Source organism: Cynoglossus semilaevis, chromosome 5 (assembly GCF_000523025.1).
Source record: "Cynoglossus semilaevis isolate Cse_v1.0 chromosome 5, Cse_v1.0, whole genome shotgun sequence".
NCBI classification, from domain to species: Eukaryota; Metazoa; Chordata; class Actinopteri; order Pleuronectiformes; family Cynoglossidae; genus Cynoglossus; species Cynoglossus semilaevis.
The window spans coordinates 4,802,705-4,818,782 of record NC_024311.1 but is presented as its reverse complement, the minus strand read 5'-3'; the positions used below and the strand labels follow the sequence as shown (position 1 = coordinate 4,818,782).

Genomic DNA, 16,078 nt, shown 5'->3' with positions numbered 1-16,078 from the left:
ACTGCAGCCAGTATTCTACCCATTAGCTTCAAACATGAGATAAGTTATGGACTTTAACGAGCTCCTTTAGCCCCCAGAGCACGCTGCTCGCGAGACTGGACCAAGGGCTGCAGGCTAAGGGAGGGGAGATGTGCAATTTGGTTGTATGATGCTGATGAACAATTACAGGTTTGTCAAAAAAAACCAGAGGTTTAAGACGAGCCTTTATTATGTGTGTGAAACCTAAAAGCTTATGAAGTCATTTGTTATGTATATGCCCATCTACAGTACCAGACACAACAGCTATGACATCATGCCAAAGAAGAAACTTAGTGTCAACATTTTTGTCTTAGATGATCCAAAATCTTTCTGTGCATTACTGATACGGCTGTTCAGAGAGTGGCTAACTACTGAGCTAATGTTAATGTTAAAAACTAAAATCAGTTGGTAGGTACCTCCAATCTGTTTTGAACAAAAATTAATGCTTACAACACACGTAACAGGAAGATATTTGTCTATTTACGGATGTGTTATATACAACCTTGAAGTGACAAAATTCCCTAATCAGTCAGTTTGCTATGTTTTAATCAAACAGTTGATACTTTTATATTTTTAAAAACAAAAAAACATTCTCACATCAGGTCTGTGTCAACACCTATTTCCCTGTGATGTTATTTTTCATTATACATTTTTTTTAAATATTAAAATGTTTTAGTTGTTCATTTAGGAATAAGACAAAATGTTTTACACTGCACTAATATACAGTATTTATATATATCAAAATGTTTCTAAATTGTTTTTGTATTGAATATTAAAGCCTCCAATAAAATGACTGTGGCCGCAGTGGCCTTCGGCTCATTTGAACTTGAGAACCCTGCTGTACAGAATGTCCCTTCCAAACACAATAATATTTAAATTGTATCTGCTGCTGATTAACCTTAGCAGCTGCAGAGCGAATGAGAAGACAGATCAGTTTTATGAACACGTGACATGTTGGCTGATCTTCAACTACACCATGTACCATCTCTGTTGATCCTATCACAACAGCTGCACTTTTAATGCAGATGAATTATGAAGAGACTACACGACTGTTAATTACCCCCGTCTAAATAATGCAACCGGTTAGCGCACATTACATGCAATTGTTAACATGTAGAAACAGCTTAACACAGCCCTGGGGTTAGTTGCACTCGGTGTGTATTTCAGGATTAGCCTCATTAGCAATGTGTATGCATGTGTGAGTACACAGATGCCAACACTAGCATTGACTATGACATCTGGTGCATGCTAAAAGCAGCTATTTGGCAAAAAGGCAGGTGGCAGTGGGAAATGTTTACCCTCTGGCACTTGTCTGGTTCATTGAGTCCGAGGCTTTGGAAGCATCTGCTGGTAAGAGGTGTGGTGCAATGAGGCAGAAGAGCTACACAGATACGGACAGACGTGTATGCAGAGGAACACAAATGGCTGCCACAATGAATGTGAAATTGGAATTATACCGTGACGGTAAATTTATGTGCTGTGCAATGAATGACAGATACACAGAGTGGGCTTCATGTTTACAAAACAAGATTCCGAACTGCTGGGTCATGCTCAGGGAAATTAAGATACACTGAGGGCACAGCCTGCAAGCATAGCAAAAACGTCAAATTAGGATGAACTGGGTTCAACTGCCAACCAACCAGCACACAGTTATGCACTGGCACAAGGTTTGTTGTATTGGTTCATGTCAATGATCATGTGTGTTATGGTTGTTTGTCCTATTCTTCACATGGTCTCTGACCTCTGAAAACATGGACAGGTGTGCACATGGTTGTCGCTGATATTTCTATTATTAGTTTCATACTTAGGGCAATGGTGGCAACAATAGATCCAATAAAAAAAACTATCAGCCAAGTTACTGCATTAGTGATGTGCTTTGATTACTAAGAATCATCTGTGTGTGCAACAAATAAAGAACACTTCAAATGATCAAGGCTTGACAGATATATGTGTTAAATATAAGGAGGAGGTTCTGCTCCTGTTGACTTCTCAATGACAAGGGTGACCAATCACAAAACAAAGTGTCCATCCAATAATCCAATTTATATTTTACTTTCATTGCATGAATTTGAACAAAACCACTGAAAAAACTACAACAACGTATCCACGGCATCAACTACAGCACGACTGTCTTAGTTTCTTGAAGATGTTTCACCTCTCATGCAAATGGCTGGCATTAAAGTGAAGGCAGTTTGGGTAAAAGAATCTCCAGAACTGGAGAAGAAGCCTATTGAATGAGAGGTGGAACGTCTTCAGGAGCTGCCCTTGAAGTAACGGCTGCTGACAAGATGACGGACATACAAAGTACAATCTATTGTTAAAAGAGTAAGTATGAAGTCATTTGATTCTACTTTTCATAATGAATATTTGTAATGTAAACAGTTTTGTTCAGTTAAGGTGGAATATAACTGTACTTTTAATTTAATCAATCACGCAAATACAAAACACTCAATTGGATTCCTGCATATATTTACAATTGGGTAAATATGTATGTATATGTATTACTGTAGCAACAATCTTCACTCGGTCTCTAAAATTATGGCCAGTTTCTGCACAGCAACAGCAAGGCAACAAGCTGGAGCCTACTTTTACAGGAAGAACACTGTATTTAATGAGCTGACAGATTTGACCTCTGTTTTTATTCCATAGCATTAAACCTAACAGAAAACATACATACACATCACTACAGAGCCCTATGATAAAATTATACACCATGAACACACAGACTTCAAATCAAGAATAGAGAATCTCCTCCAAATGGAAAAATAGCAAATTATATGGTGAGACATCATTTATCCCTGACATTGTGTGCTTTTATAGACCACCTTAATTCCTGATGTATGTACTGTATTTATAAACCCATTTGTATCCTGGGTGATTTTCAGGTGCTTTTATCCATAATGCCTAAACCTTAATGTCAGTGGAAGAAGATTTCCACTTTGATGGGAACTTCTGTTGAAATAAATCCTCTCCTGTTAATGCAAGCTAAAGGGTGGAGGGGTGAAATGAACATGGAGGTTTCAAGATATCAGGGTAGATATGAAGCTTTCTCTTTTTTCCCTTTTTACTCAATCTTTCAGCATCTACATATTTTTGACACATACTGTAAAGAACAGTCCGTTCTCTTCTATATTTAAGAATAAGGCTATCATGTCATGTGGCTAACATTTAAGGCAACATACAATTTTTTATTAATAAATGTATCATTGAAAAACAGGTTGTGTCATTAATTGCAGAGGGTCCTCAGTTTAAAATGTCCTTGACCTACAGTGATTTGACTAATATGGGAAACAAGAAATAAATTATGGTAATACAAAGAAAATATTTTTGTTGTTGAAGTTAGATGTTGAATGCCTGGAATATATTATGAGGGTAGTTGAAGATTACAGGTAAAATAATGTGGATAATAAATAAATATTAATAATAAATATATTATAATAAATATAATATTATAATAAATAATAATATCACAGGATAATATATATTATAATAAATAAATAATAATATCACAGGAGCATCAACCAAAACTATCAACCATTTCTCAAGCAAGTCAAGGCTGTGACTTAGCAAACTGTTTTTACTTCAACAAGAGAACAAGTTTCTCAGAATCAATTCATGTTTTTTCATCAATTAGAGTTAGTGATTTTGAAAAAACACTCAAATGGTGTAGAACTTAGTAACATAATCTTCCAACAGGACATTACTTCAATCCATTTGCCTTCCCTCATAACCAGTACTTGATACGTCTGTCTGCAGTACACAGCCTTTATATATTTGCTGTATCATGAACTGGAGCATCAGACAATGAAAACAAAACATATTTTTGGACAACTGAAGATGAGGCTACGGCACAAATGGACTAAATGGCGACAAAAATCAGAAACTCTTTGGTGGCCATTCATTTTTAACCATTTATTGGAATGCTGCAACTACACAATTTGTTTAAAAACAGGCCAAAATAAAAGGTTTCACAGCTAAACATGCTGAATAATTCAAGGATCCGGGGGTTGCATTTTTCAGTTTAGGTTTTTGTCAGTAAGAATAAAGTAAAAACATAATAATAATAATAATAATAATAATAATAATAATAAAAACTATTAAACTCGTTGCGTCTACATGATTTCCCTGAATGTACACTTCAATCCCCTCTTCAACATCTATGGCTCATTGTTACCTGAATTGCAGTCATATGTCCTGAATAAAACCATGGTGAAATAGCAAAGATTTTATTTTTTTATTTTAAAGAACCCTTCAACAGATGGAGAGATCACTTTGGTTTTATTAAGCCAAGGACACCGTCAATGAAAAGGACATTGTTGTGATTTTGGTCTTTTTGTAATGTGTGATGAGATGTGTCTTAACTTGTGACTTGTGTCATGTTACTCTTTTATTGAGAACATCACCCAGTCAGCTGATGTTTTAAAGTCCATCACCTTTAGCCCTGAAGACGAGAAATATGGCTAATAGTCTCAGTGTACATTTAAAACGGCCTGAATACTCATTATGGGGCTGTTATTGTGATGTATTCAGAGACATTTTCACATGTAAGAACAGTTGAAGTATTCATGTCAGTACTGTTCTCTTTTATTTACCAGCTATTCCACTGACTGGCTGTGGTGCCTTTTAAACTGGGCTTTTCCACTTGAGTGAGCGTACATTCTGTCCAACAAATACGAATAAGTGGTTTGTGTTACTTTTATACTGATGTACTTGTTTTTTTGATTTCCCTTCTTTGTCATTCTTTTTTTGGTCAAGTGTATAAAAGGTGTCACTTTGTAACACAGAAAATTACAAATTAACGTGTTTTTTTTCCTCCTTACTGTCATCTTTCATTTATTTAATTTTGAAAGTCTGTTAGGTGTTTCTTTTTGTTTACAAAAACACAGCAGTGGCTGTCGCAAAAGTACTTCAAACCAAATTACACAAAAGTCAAAATGTGGGGTTTTTTTGGCCACTATAAAAGGTATGGAAAATGAAAGAGAAGACAACACACTTTGTTGATTTGTTTTGGAATTTAAAAACCCTTTTGCAATCAACCAGTACGTCTTCATCTTATTTTGTGTCAATGAACGAGTTCATTAAACAACCTTTAACATACAGTATACGTCTCGGTCTATTTTTCGTTCAACATATATTTTTTGCCCTTCTTTTCCATTCTACTTGACAATTTTTCATATTAATACCCAATTTTGTAATCATTCGACTAGGTAGTATTCCTATTAATTCATCACATAATTGTAAGTATGAAAGCACTTATTGTATAATTACACTAACAGGACCGATGAGCGACGTTGACTGAATGTCCATACAGTAGGTAATATCTATGGGTACACCATCGTAGCCATGTAAAACCACTGCAACTTGATTGTGAAATTTCTAACGCATAATAAGGACTGTGAATATTCTACATCTAAATGAGAGATTAATTAGAGATAATGAAAAGGTCTGTGCAGTGTGAAAAGCTGCCAGCCGAGAGCTCATTTATGAAAATAATTGCTCACATGAATTCGGCACATACAGAAAACGAATCTCGCTATCACGCAGCATCGTCTAATAAATGGACAACGAGAATAAAAATGCAAATTGGAAACCTTAAGGACGTTGAAATTGTGGTGGATAATGATCTTGACTTTGTAATTAAGAAAGGTCCGCCATGGAATTAGCAATGCAGCGCAGGCACGAGAGAAGAAACCAGAGCAATGAGGTAAAATTACATCGGCAAAAGAATCCAAAGACAGTCATTGTTTCTCGTCGCCAACATCCTCTTACGGCGAGAGAAACGGTGACCCGTAGTTTTACATTAGCATGTCTCCATGCATGGGAGGGGAAAAAAGAGACACGTCATGCTGACTTACATAAAGCACTTTTCCTTTGTCGTTTTTGGCTTCTTTTAAACCCATTAGCCCACACACACACCTACACACACACACAGTTGTGCTGCTATTAAGATATTTAACACACACAGAGTCCATTTTCCTGTAAAGTCCACACATGGTAACTGCCCGTGCTACATTCAAGTTCAGTTGCAGTTCTACAACAACAAACTCAGATTTGTCCAAGTATTTACGGGAAAGTGGAAAACCTGAACAGACGGAAAACAAAATCATGACTAAAATATAATTTTTGGAATTTCTGTAAAAACGACAGACGCTGATGAGGAAGATTTCCATTCGTGTTTCCCTTTTTCCGATATGTTCTTGATTGCAGCAATTAGTTCTTCCAGCGACGTCCCGTGCCTTATCTCTTTACACCAAATACAACCGGGTCTTTCAGCCGTTAGCGTCACATCGATGATGCATAACAGGCCAATTATCATAAATAATTTGTAATACAATAATTGTAGGAAACAATCCTGCCGAGAAAATTTAGTAAGCCATTTATTTTGCATAAAAGGATGCATGTGGTCCCAGTCGTCCTGTGAGCAGACCACAGGCTCTGTCGTGGACTTGGCTGTGGCAGGCTGACTGATGGCATCCTTGTAGTCAGTTAGTGTAGTCCACTCACACATGCCATGAGATACAGCCTCTCTCTCCCACACACTTTCTCTCTCTCTTATCCATTCCACCCTGTACCCAGTTGCCTTCATCCAACTGAGTCATGAGAAAATCTTCCAGAAGAGGAAAAACTGCCAGATCCAATGACAGCACAAAAAAAGGAATCAAACTCTTCTCAGATGACAAAAAAAAGTCAGAAATCAACGTCGCCCTACAGGGTTGTAATCTCGTTCTTGCTGATTTTCTTAGTTTCGCAGTTGGTTTAGTCAATTAACATCAGCTTCCTAGCCTTTGTGGATTATCTCCATGCCACCCGCTACTTCCCCCCTGTTCATTGCTTCCTTATCCCCCACACTGCCAGGTTTTCACATGCAGTCATGGTACCCAGGCTGCAGCCTCTTTTGTGGGTGTGCTTGTTTAGTGTGGCTGTGGTCTGAGAGTGTGGTGCTCATCATGCCAGCTTTCACAGAAGGAAAGAGGAGGAGGGAAAAAGAAAGGGAAAAAAAACTCTTTGTAAGTTATGGGAGCACGATGAGACAAATACAGCCGCTCATAAATTATATGCTTCATTTGCATATCCTTGGCATAATACATTATGCAAATATTGGTCGATTTGCATAATGGATTCCTCTTGTTGCCACGATTACGAAGTTGTTGGTTTGTATTTAATAATAATACAAAAAGAAAAAAATATCGATCGTTATGAAGGATTGTGAAGGTGCCTTCCTAAAACACTGTGCTGTCAAAGCCCTTTCAGCGACACTTTTGTGCGAGTATGGCACCTTTCCGTAAACCGACAGTTTCAATGACCTATACACAGATATTAAAAAATGGCAACTAGGTTACACACTACACACATTTATTCAGAAACTGCAAAATTAAGACCTGAAAATAATAAGCTCATAAATCTCTCTGCTAATTAGTATATTCTGCCTCGATTAATAAAGCAGGCTGCTGCATTGTTAATTAACAGCGGTGGGAATTCTCTAACTGACGGACAGGGATTTTTAAGAAATAATTAAACAAATCTAGGTTCCACTGATTAACCTTATCCATGCCGTTCTAAAGACCGAACTGAACAGAAATTAGAGCGTTAAACAGTCATTGATGATTTAATGTGCAAGGGATGAAAACCTTTAAATAACGATAGACACACAAGACAATACGGCGTACGCAGTCTCCGTTACAGCCCTTGGAGGGTTTTGTACATCCTCCATTTCTGCGCTTCTGATATGACACAGACGATTAAAAATGCAGATTGAAACAACACGGTAAGTGATTGAATATACAGTACATGAGACGCGTCAGCGAGAGAATTCGAAAAAGGAAGGTGATTTCTGGGGGACTGTGGTGGTCTTTGAAAGACAAAGATAGTACTGAGCATAGTCAGCTACAGTCAGGTGAGCAGCTTCAGATGAAACATTACTGCAGCTGCACATATAGACAAATCTCAGACTGTTTTTGTTTTTTCCAGAGCTACTGGTGAAGGTTTCTTCCAGCGTCATTGTGAACTAGATCTACCTTCTACTGTAACCGTACGGTGTGGAATTGTCAGGCAATTCATGAACGCCGTGAGAAGAAGAAATCTTTTAAAATAAGTTAACCAAAATGTTAATTAATGTCACTCCGGTGAAAGGAAAGGGTGATGAAAGGTGGGTGTATTGGTCATGTGGAATTAAAACTAGAGAGAGGAGGAGGAGAAGGGAGGGTGAGAGAGGGACTGTGAAAGAAAGGGGATGGGCAAATAAGGGAAATAAGGAGCGAATACGCTTGATGGCAGAGAGAAGTTGGCACAGTGCCATCCATTCAGTGGTAGCGCCAAGGCGGACCTATGTTCTATCTCAACAGAAGGTGGTTAAATAAAGCTTGGGAGACAGAAGGGTCTGGTCCTTTACTTTGTAAGCATGGTGTGCTACAAGCTGTTTTTTTTGTTGTTGTTTTTGCAATTTTCGTTGTGCCATAAAAGGTCTCTACAACGGTGGCACCTGGAAGACAACTAAGCATCTGCCGGATACATCAAGATGGGATCGAAAACACAATTAATGTTATATTCTGTGGATTCTGTCTGCTGACTGACACTAGGCACAGGGGGAAGTTCCAAGATTCAAAAAGTCAGCCCAGGAACAGGAAGTAAACCAACAGTGATGGCTGCTGAATGAAGAAGAACAGGAAGTTGACGCATTGCCACATGGAATACAGGAAAGAGGTTGAAATTCTCAAATAAACAGCCTCTTTCGCCTGTTTTTGTTTTCATCCATAGAACAAGGACGGCGTGACGTTGGCACAAAAGGAAGCTCCTCCCTCAAACTTATTCTCGCTCTCTCTCTCTCACCCTCGCCATCTCTCTCTCTACCCATCTCTCTGTGCCAGGCTGCCAGCCAGCCATCTGGGCAGAAGCGCAATGAACAATGTGTAAGGAGTAAAGGATGCAACCTCGGAAGACGTTTACAATTAAAACGACACAGTTGGCATTTGAGGACATGGGTTAAAGTCATTTGTTTGGAAGATGTCTTTGGAGTGATGCACCAACCGGAATTTGATGAAAAGCTGGGAAAGGAATTACATCGCAATTAATCCAAAACGCCGCCAATCGGACAGCCTTCTCAAATTTGTTGTCAAAAAGAGAGAAAGAACAAACAGCACATCCTGGAGCATCTGGCCGGACTAATTAGTAAAGCATTTACTTCGTTAATTAGGCTGACACGCTTAATCACTGGAGGGACTTAACTAATCAACAAAGGAATCGTTAATGGAGGCAAAACGCCAACAGAAACAGGATAAAACAAGATAAAAGCAACAATCGCTTTAAATTTACAAGAGGGATGCACTGTTAATGACGTTTCGTGCCAACTGCTTTGAACCTTAGCCTAGTTTTGCCAGAGTAAACTGCCATCTGTTTTGTACTGGGAGGATGCCACATTGGATGTCTAACCACAAAAAACAAAAACAAAAAATTTGCTTTATCAGATGCTGCCAATCTGATAATTCCTACAAGCTGTTTTTTCCTGGGAGATTGGGGGGTTGGTGGGGGGGGGGACTGTCTTACACTATGAAAACAAACTCTGCCAAGAATTATATGACTAAAAATCAGACTATATTTCATTATCTTTCAAAATGAATAGAAGTATTTTCTAATTTGTTACACTTACATTTTTCATAGGAAAAAGCTCATTTTAATTGGTCATAAAATTCTTTACAGTCTCCACTATTTGTGGCAGTTACCATCAACATCAATAAGCAAAGGTTTAAAATAATAATAATTAAGAATTTAGCAGCAAAAGAGCAGTAAGAAAAGGGGAGAGGGGGAGAGAGAGAGAGAGAGAGAGAGAGAGAGAGAGACAGGTGATGTGGTCAAAACAGGAACATGGTGGAGTGGGCACACAAGGCACAAGAAAGAGATAAAGGGGGAGGTGCTGGCCTGCCTGCCTGCAACCAAACTGGGGGTAGTGAGGCCGTGGGAACACATCACATCCTCTGCACCCACACCCCAGATCTGCAACACTTTTTTATGCCCTGTTTTGCCAACCATCTAAAAGAAATGAACAAACTCCACCCTTTTAGGTTTCCCCTCCTGCTCTAAACTGTCATAAACAGATGCAACACAGACTCACCAACTGGTCTGACTTGCAGTCCAGGGTCTCTCTGGGTCCGCAGGACCGTTTTCGTGGTTCCCGCAGGGTACACTGGCATTGGGCACTGAGCCAAGGATTGGCATTGCAAAGAAGATACGCATCGGAGGCTCCCATCGGGTTCGTTTACATGTTACGGTTGGAACTAAATAACTAATTAAAACCACACGGATATTAATCTTCTGGGATCCAACATTTTTTTGACAGATTTTTTTACGGACATCGGTTGTGAAATATGAATAATTAGGAGAGTCATCCAAAGAAAAGGATTATACCATCTTTTTACATGCCAACCTTGCCACTACCAGAATGTCTGACTTGGTAGCATTGCTGAAAAAGGAGCGCTTGAAAGATGGCATCTTTTGGACGCCTCAAAAGCGATAATGAGATTGCAACGTTTCCGACAACATTTACATTTCAGATTGGCGTCATATTTTCCGCATTTCATCGGGGGCACGCATGGACGTTCAAATCTTCGGACCTAATGAACTTTGGATAATTACCGTTTATTTAATTCCAAAGGGGATGTTAATTGTGCAGAGTCTTCATTACGCAAATGGATTACAAAAAAGGGCTTGCACTTGAGCACAATGTAAAGGGGGGTGGACTGTGTGGGCATATGTGTGTGTGTGTGTGTGCCAGAGTGTGTGTCAAACAGCCCCTGCAAGTAATAGGGGAGGGAGAGAGAGAGAGAGAGAGAGAGAGAAAAAGAACGCAGGATATTTTTCTTCATCCGTTATATGCCAGTATTGAAATAATGCCACAGTACTCACAAACAGAACATCTCCTGCATGGCACTAACGAAGTGATCTGTCCTGGAAATGCTGGTCTTTGCTTTCTGCTCACTCTCAACTCTGACAGACTTGAAGACATCTACCTTCCCTCTTTCTGGATCTTACAAAGCAGTCGGAGGAAACCTGAGCCTGGGACTGAATTTCTTCTCCTACTGGATATTATTTGCGTTATTCAAATGACGACACATTAGCAGGATTAATCTTTATTACTGTGGTGTTCATTGGCACTTAAGCGGAGAGAGCAGAGCGACACAAGACACTGTGGCAGGCACTGCCTAATGTCCTCTGCGCTTAATCATCCTACAGCAGAATTTTATGCATATTTCATTTGCATATCATTAAATCGCTAAGGCACAGGGGCAAATGGCAGTGGAGAGTAAGGGGAGTGAGATCAGAAAAGCATAAAAAAATAAAGAAAAAAAATGCATCTCATTATGCGATGACAATCTTCAAAGACGTGCGCTATATTTCTGGCAACCTGCCAAATCATTTAATTCGTCATTAATTAAAAAAAAAGTCGGCGCGTTCAACCTTTCCAACGGGGGAATAATTGAAGCACTTTTGAATCTGTGCGAGATCCGTCTCACATACAGTGAATGTGTGTCCATGTAGAACCAATGAACCTTTAAACGACGTGGAAATTTGATTATTATTGCACATTGCCGCCGTCATTAAATATTTGAACGTCATAATTGTGTATACTAAGAGAACAATTTGCTGCATTAATTTTTTGACATAAACTTTAACGTAACGAAAGCAACAGCATGGCATTGCAGACGTGTGTCTGTTTATACGGTGGTAAAGTGCCCGAGAGGCTCGTGCCCAAAACTCACCAGACCTGATGGGAACAGCCCAAATTCTGCATGATGTTCTAGGGAAACAACAACACCGAGTACAATCCCAAACTGACTTCACAAGCCAGTAAAAAATGCTTATTCAAGGTTATCTAATGTGGCACAAAAGTAAGTAGTGTGAAGAATTTTACACTAGAATGTAGAGTTACACTCATTGAACCCCTTCCAAAACACCAATACCTCCGCCGTTTATTTAAAATCCAAACACATACAATTGTGAATGAGAAAACTAACATAAAATTAAATATTCTGTTGTAACAACGTTTCCCCACAGAGTCCTTTGTTTTAATTGCGTATTCTTCTCTAATTCTTTAGTAATGCAAGGCCACCTCCCATCCAGGACCCCTAAGCCAAAATATTCAAATGAATTGAGCTTCACGCCTCACACAATTAACCATGTTTAGTAATTTGAGAGACGAGTGCTGCAGGGGCGAGGAGGCGGAGCAGAACAGATGGTAGCAGGCTGGCAGAGAAAGCACACTAAAGCGGGCGCATGTGATCTTGGCGCTTTGTAACCATGGCACATGCAGATGTCGCTGTAGTTCTTCCAAACAGCATTTACCAACCGAGTGGGAGGGAGTTACGAAGAAACTTATTTGTTTATTTATAACAAACACTTCCTGCTTCTATTCCAGTAGTATAATGACCAAGTACTACCCTCTACAACAGACTGAAAGCCTGGTTCTGGGGACTGATGGAGGTGAGATCAGGGTAACAAGAGATGACACCCTCCATGAGGAAAGGTGGACAACAGTTACTATACTCTTAGATAGGCCATACGAGTAGGAGACACCAGTTCTTCCTCTTCCATGCTATAATATAAGAGCACTTTACAGAAAGTTATCATTTATATGCACAAATCCTTATTAAGAACAAGGCTATGAATCAAATAATGGAACTACTGTTTGATGCAATGTGTCTCTCAAAATCATAGGTCCTGCTTTTCTGACACCTTTCCTGGAATCCTTTAACATTAACATAAAAGATACATAAAAAAACCCCAAGAGAAACTATTGTAAATTTGCAAGAAAATCCCTTACAGTAATGCACTAAAGGATTACAGAGATACAAATTAAGACTCAAAATGGTACAATCACCAGCATAAGACAAAAGCTTGCACAAAATGTATGTGCTCATGTCATATGTACTGTACTGTAAGGCGCCCTGGGGTATCTACTAAAACATAAAGCATGGAATTGTACAAAACAATAACCTAATGCTTACAAGTAAAGAAAAGACCCTGTAGCTATCAGTAAAATAAGGGGAAGTCAAGAAGTTAGTTGAGATTTTTTTAACATAGTTAAAAAAGTTTATTAAATATAATGTTCATTTAAAATAATTAGATTAATTAATAATAAACGTGTGCAAAAGGCATTGGGGATTAGATATTTCCTCTTCTGGGAGATGATATTTCAATAGGTTACATCTTCATGAAATGCACTGAACTATAGTTCTGTTCAAAGGTTCTTTCTGTTTAGGGAATAAGACAAATTCACATGAAGCTGGAAACAAGACTGTATGAATGCATCAATGTGTGAAAAACGATTTTATCAAAATTCATGAGATTGCTGTCTTTGCTGAATGTGCCTGTGCTTTTTCATGATCAAATAAAACCAAACATCTTAACAAAGAAATAGTAAAACTTTTCAAGTATTGGGGGACAGGTGGTTAATTGATTTACTATATGATTCTCCTGAGAGACATTCTGATCTGTTGTAGTCATTTAATCCAATCACTGTTGGAAATCATAAACGCTGTCATAACTTTATAATTATCCATAGCACAACTCATAAAGATGCAGAGCTGACATAAAAACTCAAATTTAAAGACAACAAATACGGGGTTAGCAGGATGAGCTTAGTTATGTAACTTAGCTTGGTCTTACCAAGACTTACTGAGAAATCGAACACTGTGAGCAAGCAACAAAGGCATGCTGAGAGTTTTGTCATAATATTGTAGTTGAACAGGTTGGCAGTGCTGCACTTCACTGTATAACCTTGGTCCTTAATGACCAATGACTCTGAAAGACTCGTCTCCCATTAGGCACTATTTACATGTCCTGAAACAGTGAGTTCCAGGGTTAGAGTTATGCAAAACAATACACTTGTTCTTGCACATTTGACTAATGGACCAGAGCATTGCAAACCCCCGCCCTAACTGGATGTTTTTCCTTTTTAAAAAATAAATACATTTTTTACATTTTAACAGAGCAGAGTAAGTCAGTTTTCACTTGCTTAATTAATGTGTGCATTAAGAGTATTAAGGCTTCAACTTAAAGATGTGTTAAACTGATATTCAGCTGACAGGAATGAGCCCGTCCTACAGGAATATCCATGTAGTAATCTTCAGAAACTGGCTTAGCACGATTAAGAATCAGCGATATCTCTATAAGCACCATCTTGTCTGGAGTCTAGAGATTAATTGGTTCCCAGTAATTCCATCAGATTAGTATTAATATGCCGACACTGATGTGACCCAATGTATCCTGTCAGCTCTTCATAAACTGATGTGAAGGTCAACTGTCAGTCAACCTACCAAATATGATAATGAGTCCTTCAAGTCAGCGTGAGGATGACATTAACAAGTGAAGTAATCAAAAAATAGTCTTAACTACAATCTTCCAGGGATTAAAGGGGATAAAATGCAAACAGAGGGAACGGGAAGGGGACAAAAATGCTGTAAAATGGCCTAGGCCATATAACACTGTCTTTTCATCAGCAATATAAAATATATTATACATTACATTATATATAATGTCATAAAATAAAAAAATATATATATTTAATATTAACTTGGCAAAAGTTCAATAAAATGTTCTTTATAATCCTTAATTTCCCGAAGGAAACTCCCAAGGGATTAATAAAGTTCTATCTATCTATCTATCTATCTATCTATCTATCTATCTATCTAAAATTACTTTGCACCTCCCACCAACCGCCCACCCCCAACCTTACATCATACTGTGACGTTGTGGGTGAGACTAGAAGTTTTAGGAAGATGAAAGCAATGACAGTGATGACAGTGTAAGAGCAGATACAATTTCATGGATTTACTTCTGTCTATCCTATGAAGGGAGTGACTTTAGGTCCCAATTTAAATATAAATAGATAATAATAATAATTAGAATCTGTCACAAACAAAAGTGACACATATTTCCCCCCGATCAGGCAGATACTGGTGGTCTGATGAACCACAATTAAAAGCACTGAGAGACCTCAACTTTTCACAATAAAAAAAATAACTGCATTATCGAGGAATACTCTACTCGCCTACTCAATTTGTTATTGAATAAATTCAAGAAAAACATGTGTAAAGAGTAATCAGTGGTACACTGGTCTGTACTACCACTATAGTGTGAAGGTGTTTGGCAGCAAAAAAACAAAAACAAAACATGAGCATCTCAAGCATATTCAAAGCTACAATGATGAGTAGTACCATTAATAAAACTGTTCAAATTTATCAATCCAGTTTCCAAAGTGCAAGTAAGGTTGGACTCATGTCTAGATTTAAATTTTCACGTTCTTAAGTTAAAATGCAGGTTGTGCCATCTCACCGCTCTTTGAATGTTATTGCCAGTTATTGCTGGCAACTCCCTTTATCTAACATTCAGTTTTTTAATTAACACTCAACAAGTTTTTTACACTTTATTAGTCCAGCCTCCCGTCTAATTCATCGAAGTGTTCTCCCAGTGGTGAGCGTGGCACATAAATGCACTGTTTGACTGGATGTCGTCCCCTTCTAATGCTAGTCTAAACTATAAATATGCATGCAGTGGCAGAAAACTATACACTGTGACAAACAGAGCCTGTAGAAATGTCACGTTGGTCACCATTTGCAGTGCTGTTAGGAGACAGCCTGTCGGGTTGGAATCTCTCCTGTTCTGCACTCAAAAAAGAAGGTAGTCGTGCGAAAACAAGCTCATGAAGGACTCTGGCCTTAAGTCATTTCATTGTTTCTTAATAAATAGTAAAGGAAGATTCACTTGAAACTGATACAGTCCATTTGGCTGAAATTTAGCTAAAATGCAATGCAATAGTATAAAGATAAATACATTTGCTACAAAGAATTTGTCTTTAATAGGAACAATATATTTTCTTCACATAATAACATTAACTTGTAACATTATAACTAACTATTCCTGCTTGTCTTTTTCTTTTATCAAATGCTTATTATTAAGTAGCAAAATATTAGTTTATGCGATTAGCGCTGACTTTTCAAAGGCATGATACTGAAATGTTAGGATAATATGCTAGATGTGGGTAATATGCTAATGTGTGTTGAGACAGCAG

General features: G+C 38.2%; 1 long non-coding RNA gene across 3 annotated transcripts in view; it reads right to left on the bottom strand.

Moving 5' to 3' along the window:
• LOC103378743 (uncharacterized) overlaps positions 1–16,078 on the bottom strand; it is a 55,028-nt gene that overhangs the window by 19,961 nt on the left and 18,989 nt on the right. The window contains exon 4 of one of the 3 annotated variants that reach the window (XR_521524.3): positions 4,357–6,972. The exons of 1 other annotated variant lie outside the window; for it this stretch is intronic. This is a non-coding gene — a long non-coding RNA (uncharacterized LOC103378743). Of the gene's footprint in view, positions 1–4,356; positions 6,973–16,078 lie in introns of those variants that run through there. One more of the 3 variants, XR_003049763.1, reaches the window with a different exon arrangement.